Genomic DNA, 9,030 nt, shown 5'->3' on the forward strand with positions numbered 1-9,030 from the left:
TGACAGCGTGGTTGACAGATTTCATGCAAAATTTTCAAAATATAGAATTTCACTTTCAAGAATGAGGATTTGAAAATAAATTAGATGGTTACATTGCATACTCTTTGTTTCTTGTTTTGGTTTTGGAAGCTGATTTCGACACATTAGAAAGCATAGCCTACATGAAGTCATATTATAGTAACTCGATGCCTATCAAATAAGTAATAGAAATTTTCCATAATTCATCAAATATCCGTGGCTTCCAGAGGCCTTCGCCGCCTGGTCCCAGCCAAGTGAGACTCGATTCGCTCCACTAGCCCCCCCTCCGTCGAGGCCCTTAGCTCCTCCGTCGGGCAGGTCCTGGCGCCATCACTGATATTGGGATGCTCTGAAAGGGCATACACGTGTCAGTACTTGTTAACTAAATGTTATTCTTTATTGGGATGAGGGAATTGTTCATTAAGATTACAATAAAATGTTTAAATACTTTTTAAACTGAGACAAACACTAGTCATGGTGCTTATAACATTCTCACACAAATGCATAGACTGTATCTACTCCTCCGATGATGGTAGTGGCGGTGATGATGATGGTGCCAGTGATGGTTAACCTGCTGATTGAGTTGTTCTGACGATATTGTTTTCCATGTTACGGCGTCGTATTGATGAGTGTGTTGCTCTTATTAAGCTGTTTTCCTTATAATTATGATCTTGTTCTGATACTTTCCCTGATGTTGATGTTGTCCTGATGACGCTATTGTTCTGATGATAGACTTGGTCTGATCATACTGTTGTCTTGGTTACGGTGTTATTTGATGATAGTTTTAAAAATAAGTTACACTGATGCTGATAATGATCTTGTTCTGAAGTTACAGTTTCCTTGATAATGGCATTGTTCTGATGACAGTGTTGTTTTGACGATACTTGGTCTGATCTTCCAGGTATTAGTGTTTGAATTTATGGATGATGACAGTGTTTTTCTAATTACAATGCTATTATGATGAAGATGATGTCCTGGTGGAATAACTGTATCTTGATGATATGGTTGCCCTAGTGTCATTACTCATCTGGTGTTGAAAAGATATTGAACTGATGCTCCCTTTACTTGTGATGATGATGATGATGTTGATGACGATGATAATGCATTCCTTCCAGCTTAGATTGTTTTTATCTTCGTTATGGCTCAATCGTAATACCTTGAAGAGGTTTCAGATGATATATTTCTCCTGATAATGGAATATACAATATGTTGGCATAGCCTAGTATTTTTCATGTGCCGAACTGAAATCGCTTCACATTACTGCCCTGTGTATTTATAAAAGTGTTGTCCTGGCGATCGTGATGTCCTTATCTCTCATAACTTAGTCATGCTAATGGTGTTATTTATGGAGATGTTCCCAAAAGACTACACTAGAAAAACCTAGCCAATATGTGTGCTGTGATTTCATTCGGGTATTTGTATATGGTCCAATTCCACCATTGTTTCTTGTTTTCTTAGAAGCTGAAGAGGTGTTTAAACCGCTGGTCCTGGTAAATTAGGGCTCTAATATACTATCTTTATCTTTATTATAAGGTTTTTCAGTAGGTATACAAATATTACTACCACACCACTTGCCGATATTGATGGCTCATATCATGAGTAAAACTTAAAACGATATTCCCCATCTTAACGGTACAATGCAATATCATATACATTGCCGCTTTGTAAATTAAAATTTCTTTAAGCAGGTACAATGAAGGTTGGTTTTAATCGTGATATATATCCTTGTATTATGACAACACAAGGATTATACAAGCAAAACGCCAAACTATCCGTCTACTGGATTTGACGAGTTTTGGACAAAATCTAATCTCATTCACTGTATATCCTTGTACCAGATACGTGATGATAAATACCTTTTATTATGTCATGTAAATTTGGGTTTACTTAGCAAGCAGTATTTCAATAATGATACTCTCTGACTTCAGTAAAATTTTACATGGACATTTATTTTAAGTAATTTTGTGTTTTGAGATAAAACAGCTTCACCTATATATTAAATTATTCATCCATACATTTTGAACCTCGTAAACATCCTGATCGTTGTATCGTGTACTTGGATGCATATGTGCGCACCAGCAGCTGACCGTTGCAAACCAACTAGTGGAAAAGCAACATTAATCAATCACAGTACTAATTAGGCCTATGGTTCGTATAATAAAGTAAAAGAGGCTAATTGTAAAATAATTTTTAAGTAGTCAAAGGGATTTAACTTATGCCTAAAACTACACAATAAAATCCTGTCATCCCTACACAATTCAATTATTATTTACCATGTTCAGAATTACTAATAGAAGTGATTCCTCTCTACGTGACACTGTATATATTTCAGGCCAAGAAGCCGATTTATCCATTACTGTACTTAATATTTAATTTTTCCTACTTTTTAATGCTGTTATCGGATGAAGCATGAATACCATATATGCGTACCATATACAAAAAGGGAAACTATATATAACAGGAAAACACTGGACTATTTTTTTCATATTATGTTTGTACCTACTAGGACGAGTATGACGGAATATCACAATGTTATTCCTGTCTTAATAGTGTCATTGGCATGCAATACCGTATCAAAATGGTATTAATAAATACCAGGTTTAATACCCATCATTCCGCCTTTGATTATAAGTTTCCCTTTGATTAAAACTTTGATATATCATGTTCTCGGCTGTTTCCTTTATAATATTTGCTGATTGAAGTCAAATTTAGCTCCTAACCCTGTCTGTCTGTCGGTCATTCTTATTTGTACTTAACGGACTGCCACCATATATATATGTTTGTTTGTATATGTATGTGTGTATATATATATATATATATAGATATTTATAAATATATAAATATAAATATATATATACACATATATACATATACCTATATATTTATTTCTTTTTTTCAATTTTTCATGGCGGATCGTACGCTAACACACAATTTTATTTTCATTTTGAAATCCACAATTTCGGAATCGGAGGGTTCGCTAAACAATGTATAAACAAGTCTCGCCTTATTTAAAGCACTAAAAATGTATATTTATTTGTACTGTAAAAGGGCCTGAGGCCTATCACACTGAATAAAGTCCCCATTTAGGGGAGAGAAGAAGAAGTATGTGGGTTTTGATAAGGAGTTCCGCATAGTTCCAAGCCGAACAACCCCCCCCCCCCATTTGAAATTCCTAAATACGGGCCTGTCTTTACGTGACACTGTATATATTTCAGGCCAAGAAGCCGATTTATATATTACTGTACTTAATATTTAATTTTTCCTACTTTATAATGCTGTTATCGGATGAAGAATGAATACCATATACCATATACAAAAAGTGAAACTATATATAACAGGAAACACTAGACTATTATTTTCATATTATATGTTTGTACCTACTAGGACTTACGACAGAATATCACAATGTTATTCCTGTCTTAATAGTGTCATTGGCGTGCAATACCGTATCAAAATTTTGCTGGAATTTCTGGGAATTAGTTGGATCTTGTTGGTTTAATTGTCTATGCGCCTTGAGCACCTTGGGTGGAGATGTGCGCTTTATAAATCTTTATTATTATTATTATTATTATCATTATTAAAATGGTATTAATAAATACCAGGATTAATACCCATCATTCCGTCTTTGATTATAAGTTTCCCTTTGATTAAAACTTTGATATATCATGTTCTCGGCTGTTTCCTTTATAATATTTGCTGATTTAAATCAAATTTAGCTCCTAACCCTCCGCATCTAAAGTTCAAACGATGATGACCAGTGTAACAGTAAAAGGGCAATGACCGTGTTAACCCCATAGAGATGTTAAACCCTGCGCACGGTCGACGCCCTCAACGTCCACCACTTGACAAAAACACAAACAAAAGAAAAAAATTTTTTCTGCCACTTGTTCTCACGTAAAAACGATATAAGCAAATGCCATTTTTATTAATTACTTATGATGATGATACAATGATTGTGGAAATCATTGATACTTAAAGAAACATCGTGTCGTTGAAGCAATTTTATATTGTACTAAAAGTCATTAGTGTCCATGGCTTAAAGTAATAATAATATATAATTTACGGTATAAGCAAATGCCATTGTTATTATTTACTTATGATGATGATACAATGATTGTGGAAATCATTGATACTTAAAGAAACATCGTGTCGTTGAAGCAATTTTATATTGTACTAAATGTCATTAGTTTCCATGGCTTAAATTAATAATAATTATAATTAATACGCAGTATATTTCAGTATAATAGATCTACAGTTCTTATAGTAGTACTAATGAGAATTACAAGCAATTATCCATTAATTTTATAGACATATAATGATGTTTTTTTGAAGTATTGCATTGGTGCTTCTTTTTTTTGTTCCATTTGTGATCATTATTTTTAGGTTAATTAACTCGTAGAACATATATTTCCTATCAATGTAATATATTTTGATGTACTCCATTCGGTGCTGCTAAGTATTTGGTTATTTTACCATTTATTTAGATCTTCATTTACAAAGAGTTCTGAGTTGTTTGGGTTCAATACTGTAGACCTATGGACATATTCACAGTTTGTAGTCCTGCAATATCACACAGACTCAAGAAAGTAAAACGTGGACGATCATTATTCCAGCTTATGTTCTTATAAATGACGAATCTATAGGGTTTTGCTAGTCTGAAGATCTTTCCAAATTTTATTTGACAAAAACATGTGACATGCCTAAATATGGTCATGATGACATCACATCATGGCCATATATAGGCACATCATGACTATATATGGACATACAACTTTTTTTTTTGTCAAAGAAAATGTTATAGCGTGGACAGAGCTTTATGAAGCTTAGTTAATTTAATATGAGAAAAATTCTGGAGTTTTATTTTCTCTGAGACTATCATATTATTGCGCTGGAATAAATTCATTGCAATTTTGTCAATGTAACACATGATAACAAAAAAGCTGTAAACATCTTCATATAGCCTCGGCCTTCTAGGGTACTTGTGTACGTTTTTGTTTCATTGTATTCTAGCTTTAATATTTTTAACAATTTCATACCGTACCTTTTATTCACGTGACTCAACTTTTAAAGAGTTCTTCATTCTGAGCTCATCAATCAATTAACCAATAAATAAATTAACCAATAAATCAATCAATAAATCAATCAATCAAGCTGGTCAACCATTAATTAATTAATTCAATCAATCAATCAGTCAGTCAGTCAGTCAGTCAGTCAATCAATCAATCAACAATATAACACAAGGTTCTCTTTAAATAATGGTACATCTACTACTGATAGTCTATCCCATGCTAGAAGACACTCTGTATTTTACTTAGGACCAAAATTATGGTTATTATATATACACTCTTGATAGCTTCAAATATAATTTCAAAAAGTCTCTGGTCTCCGCATAGGCCTGAACACCAATTACATTTTTTTTTCAAATCTGTAAAGGTGGCTATATCTTAAAGTTCTTTACTTAACTTAAAGAACTTACAAGGAGGCATGCAGCTTTTATTTATATTTATACATATCAATGCTGTTTATGTTGCATGGAAAATAAATTTAACTTGAACTTGATTGTTGCATTTCAGCGTTGGCTCATTTGTTTGTAGGTCTCATAGACGTTTGCTTAATATATAGTAAAATTGTAAATGTATAAATGTAAGAAAATAAATATTTTCGTATAAGGCGTCTAAAACTATTGTTTATAACAGTAGCAAATAGGCACCTAACCGTATGAATGGATATGGTTACAAGAGGGTTAATACCTACAAACAAAATCTTCCGATAATGCTAACGTACAGTATAATAATATTATTGTAAAACCTTTTTGTTGACCTTTGTATAGATAACAGGATGGTACCTTGTAAGGGCTAAAGGCAAATATTAGGGGTATACTTGTATTATATTCAGCTGTTAACAATACCATTTTTAACTGGACCCCTATTATCATCAGCCAAAGTGAGAGGGCTACTAACAATGTACATGTAGGTAAAAAGCATTTATTGTCCTAGGACTCAGGTTATAGAACCTCCCAGTCAGCATCCTGAATCAGAAAACAATTTAAGTTTGTAGTGGATGTTTTGGAACTTTTCAACTGCCTCTTTAACCTTCATATTTCGATAATTTTAGGTACAATGATTTATGATATTGCTTTTTTAAACCTGAATTTTAATGATTTTTACTTTTTAAAATTTTATTGATTACTATGTTTTTAATGTGTACGGTGTTCTGGTATCGTTTGGAATGGTGTCTAATAAGTGATTAAGTTATTAGTATTATTAATAAATGAATATATTTTCCTTTTGGACTCATTCTAAATCGTTTCTAAATTTTATTTCTGACGAGAAAAAAAATCAACCTGTCTCACTCATTTATTTATGATGAATACTGATGTCAAAAAGCACTATCTGATTATTAATTTGATTGCCTGCATATGAGGCAGCGCGCTATTTGTTGTTCATTAACCTGTTTTCAAACTTTAATAATGTCCCGTCTAGTTGGTGCAACAATCTTTGTTATTTGATTAACCTAGAGAAGCAGGCGCTCTCAGAATAAAGACGAAACAAATCATTAGGCAGCCAATCGCCTCCCACATAGCCAAATGTATGTATTCAAAAACTATTAATAATCATATGAGTTGGCGCAGCACATTTATCAAACAGTCAAACAAAATTGAGCATACGTGCAGACACCAGAACGGCTAATTTCTCTCTTAATAAAAAAAAAACTAGAGCAAAATAATTAATGCAATAACAGAAGTACCATTTAGATGTCATTTTTATGGCATTGGTATAATTCTTTAAAGTTGCCAAATTATAGTAAATATTGGATGTTTTTCATGCATAGGTCTAGTGATGGCAGTACAGAAATGAAGGAGTATAGAATGTATAGATGCCCATCACATACACCACACCCTTCGATCCACTTAATGTTAATCGTGAATATTGTTTCCATTGGCGACTTACAACATTCAGAAAAAAATAGCGAAACCTCACCCTCCCAAAACTAAATTACAGCAGCATTTTAAACCATAGTACGGGGTGGTCTTCCGTTGCCGGATTACCGATTTTCCAATCAATAAACTTAAATCTACGAAGATTTTATTGCCTTCTTAATTAGTCTGAAGTCTATTTAATTCAATTTAGAGGGTCTGGTAGTGGCTTTGACGAAACCCTTATACGGCTCACACTTAGACCAACTGGTTAACCATTCAAAAACAATTGTTTTGACGATTATGGCTCAGATAAGCTGTTAACTCCTTACTGTTGATTATGTGTAGGTTTACCCTCTACCTATACATTGGCAATGGCTTTAGACTTAAGTTCTCTATGTAGAAATTGCATACACGCGGAGATGGAAAACTTCAACAAGTTCCAATGGTCTGTAGGAAGAACTAAATCTGGAACGATTATGTACAACTAAAAGAGGTTGAACGACCGAATTGTATTGACTTGTCGAATGGAATTGTTTCTTCCACATTGGGCTCTATCTAGACTAGACTTATCATTTTTATCATAGATTCATACGTGTAATATATACATATGATATTTGTATACCACCATTTTATATAGACTTTGGCTGATAAAAAAAAATAGCCTGGCGAAAAAGGTTCTGCTGATAGAAAAAGCTCATGATCATTGCGGACAATTCATATGAACAAAGTTCTTAGTCTTGTTTCTGTTCAACTAAAAGGGACACCAATTTCTCTCTATATACATTCTGGCTCTTTGTTAAGTTCAGCGTGCCTTATAGAACTATTCGCTTACACCAACTCTGTGCGCCGGGCTTAATGTGTCTTGACCAACATATTGAAGTAGAGCCAACAAAGATTTAACCTAACAATTTCTATGTTAAATGCACACAATTCCAAGCTTGATTTTGGTTTAAAGGTAAGTGTTATGACGCCGTTACTCACATCTGGCCCTCCTGTGAAGAGCGTTCTTCAAATTCTTGTTTGCTGTTCCTTCATTTCCTTTCTTAATATTTTTATTTCATTTTCTCTCTTCATGCCTTTCTTTCGTTTTCTTTCTTGATTACTGATTTTTTGTTTCGAAAACTTCTTCAAAGGTAGTGCACTAAGTGAAGCGTTAGGTTTGTGATACATCATTACCATAGTTCACAGTATGTTTAAAAAATATACAAAATTGGGGAAACTCGGACACTCTGATTATCTTTTAAGTATTATTATTTCTCACTGAAATAATCTTCTTCCGGTGAGTACAGGCCTCACTGACGTGAGGATCATCGTACTTCTTTAAGGATTTAAAAAGGTATAGGCCTGTGTACAAGACAAAACTGCAGTGGATCAATTGAGATCCGGAAACCTATGGAGTTGATGAAGAAATTGCAGTTTGTGGTAGAGAGTTTGAGAGGCAAATGGTAATTTAAAGAAACTAAAATGCCTGGGTCCTAGCAAATGGTTGTTTGAATCTTGAATTATGACCTCTTGTGATTGTGGCTCCGGGTATTCTGCTTTGAAGCCAATAATTAAATAATATTTAGACAACTACAATTTGATGTTTTATTGTAAAATAATTGGAATTTTAGAAGTTCAGTTGTCCAAACAACTTTTCATTAACTCTAATTTAAAAAAAAAACCAAATTGTTTCCTTTTGTGACCTCTAACAGGAAGTGTTTTTGAAAAAAATCAATTCTGTCAAAATAAGACAATTTCAGATGAAAATAAGTTAAAAATATTTAAATATGAATCACACAGCGCCGCACCTGGTACCAGTCACCTTTGACCTATCAGGTTTAACGTACTCTGTCTATTGACACTTTTATCATGGTAAGGTTGGCTTTCTTCTAAAACCCAGTCGGTTTCTAAGCCCTATAACAATACAGTTCTTTAGTGTGGCCTAGTTCGTATGACATATGAGTAAGATCCAACATTTGTAATCAGTATTAAGTAAGTATTTACAATATACCTAGCTATAATTTACTCCTTTGAAATAGAATATAGCTCGGAGTCTCTTGGTAAATATTTCAGTTTAAACTGGCGATAAGTTTTAGTTTGTACGAGGTAGT

This window comes from Anneissia japonica, unplaced genomic scaffold (assembly GCF_011630105.1).
Source record: "Anneissia japonica isolate Jap-2015-1 unplaced genomic scaffold, ASM1163010v1 scaffold993_len1110182_cov180, whole genome shotgun sequence".
Lineage (NCBI taxonomy): Eukaryota > Metazoa > Echinodermata > Crinoidea > Comatulida > Comatulidae > Anneissia > Anneissia japonica.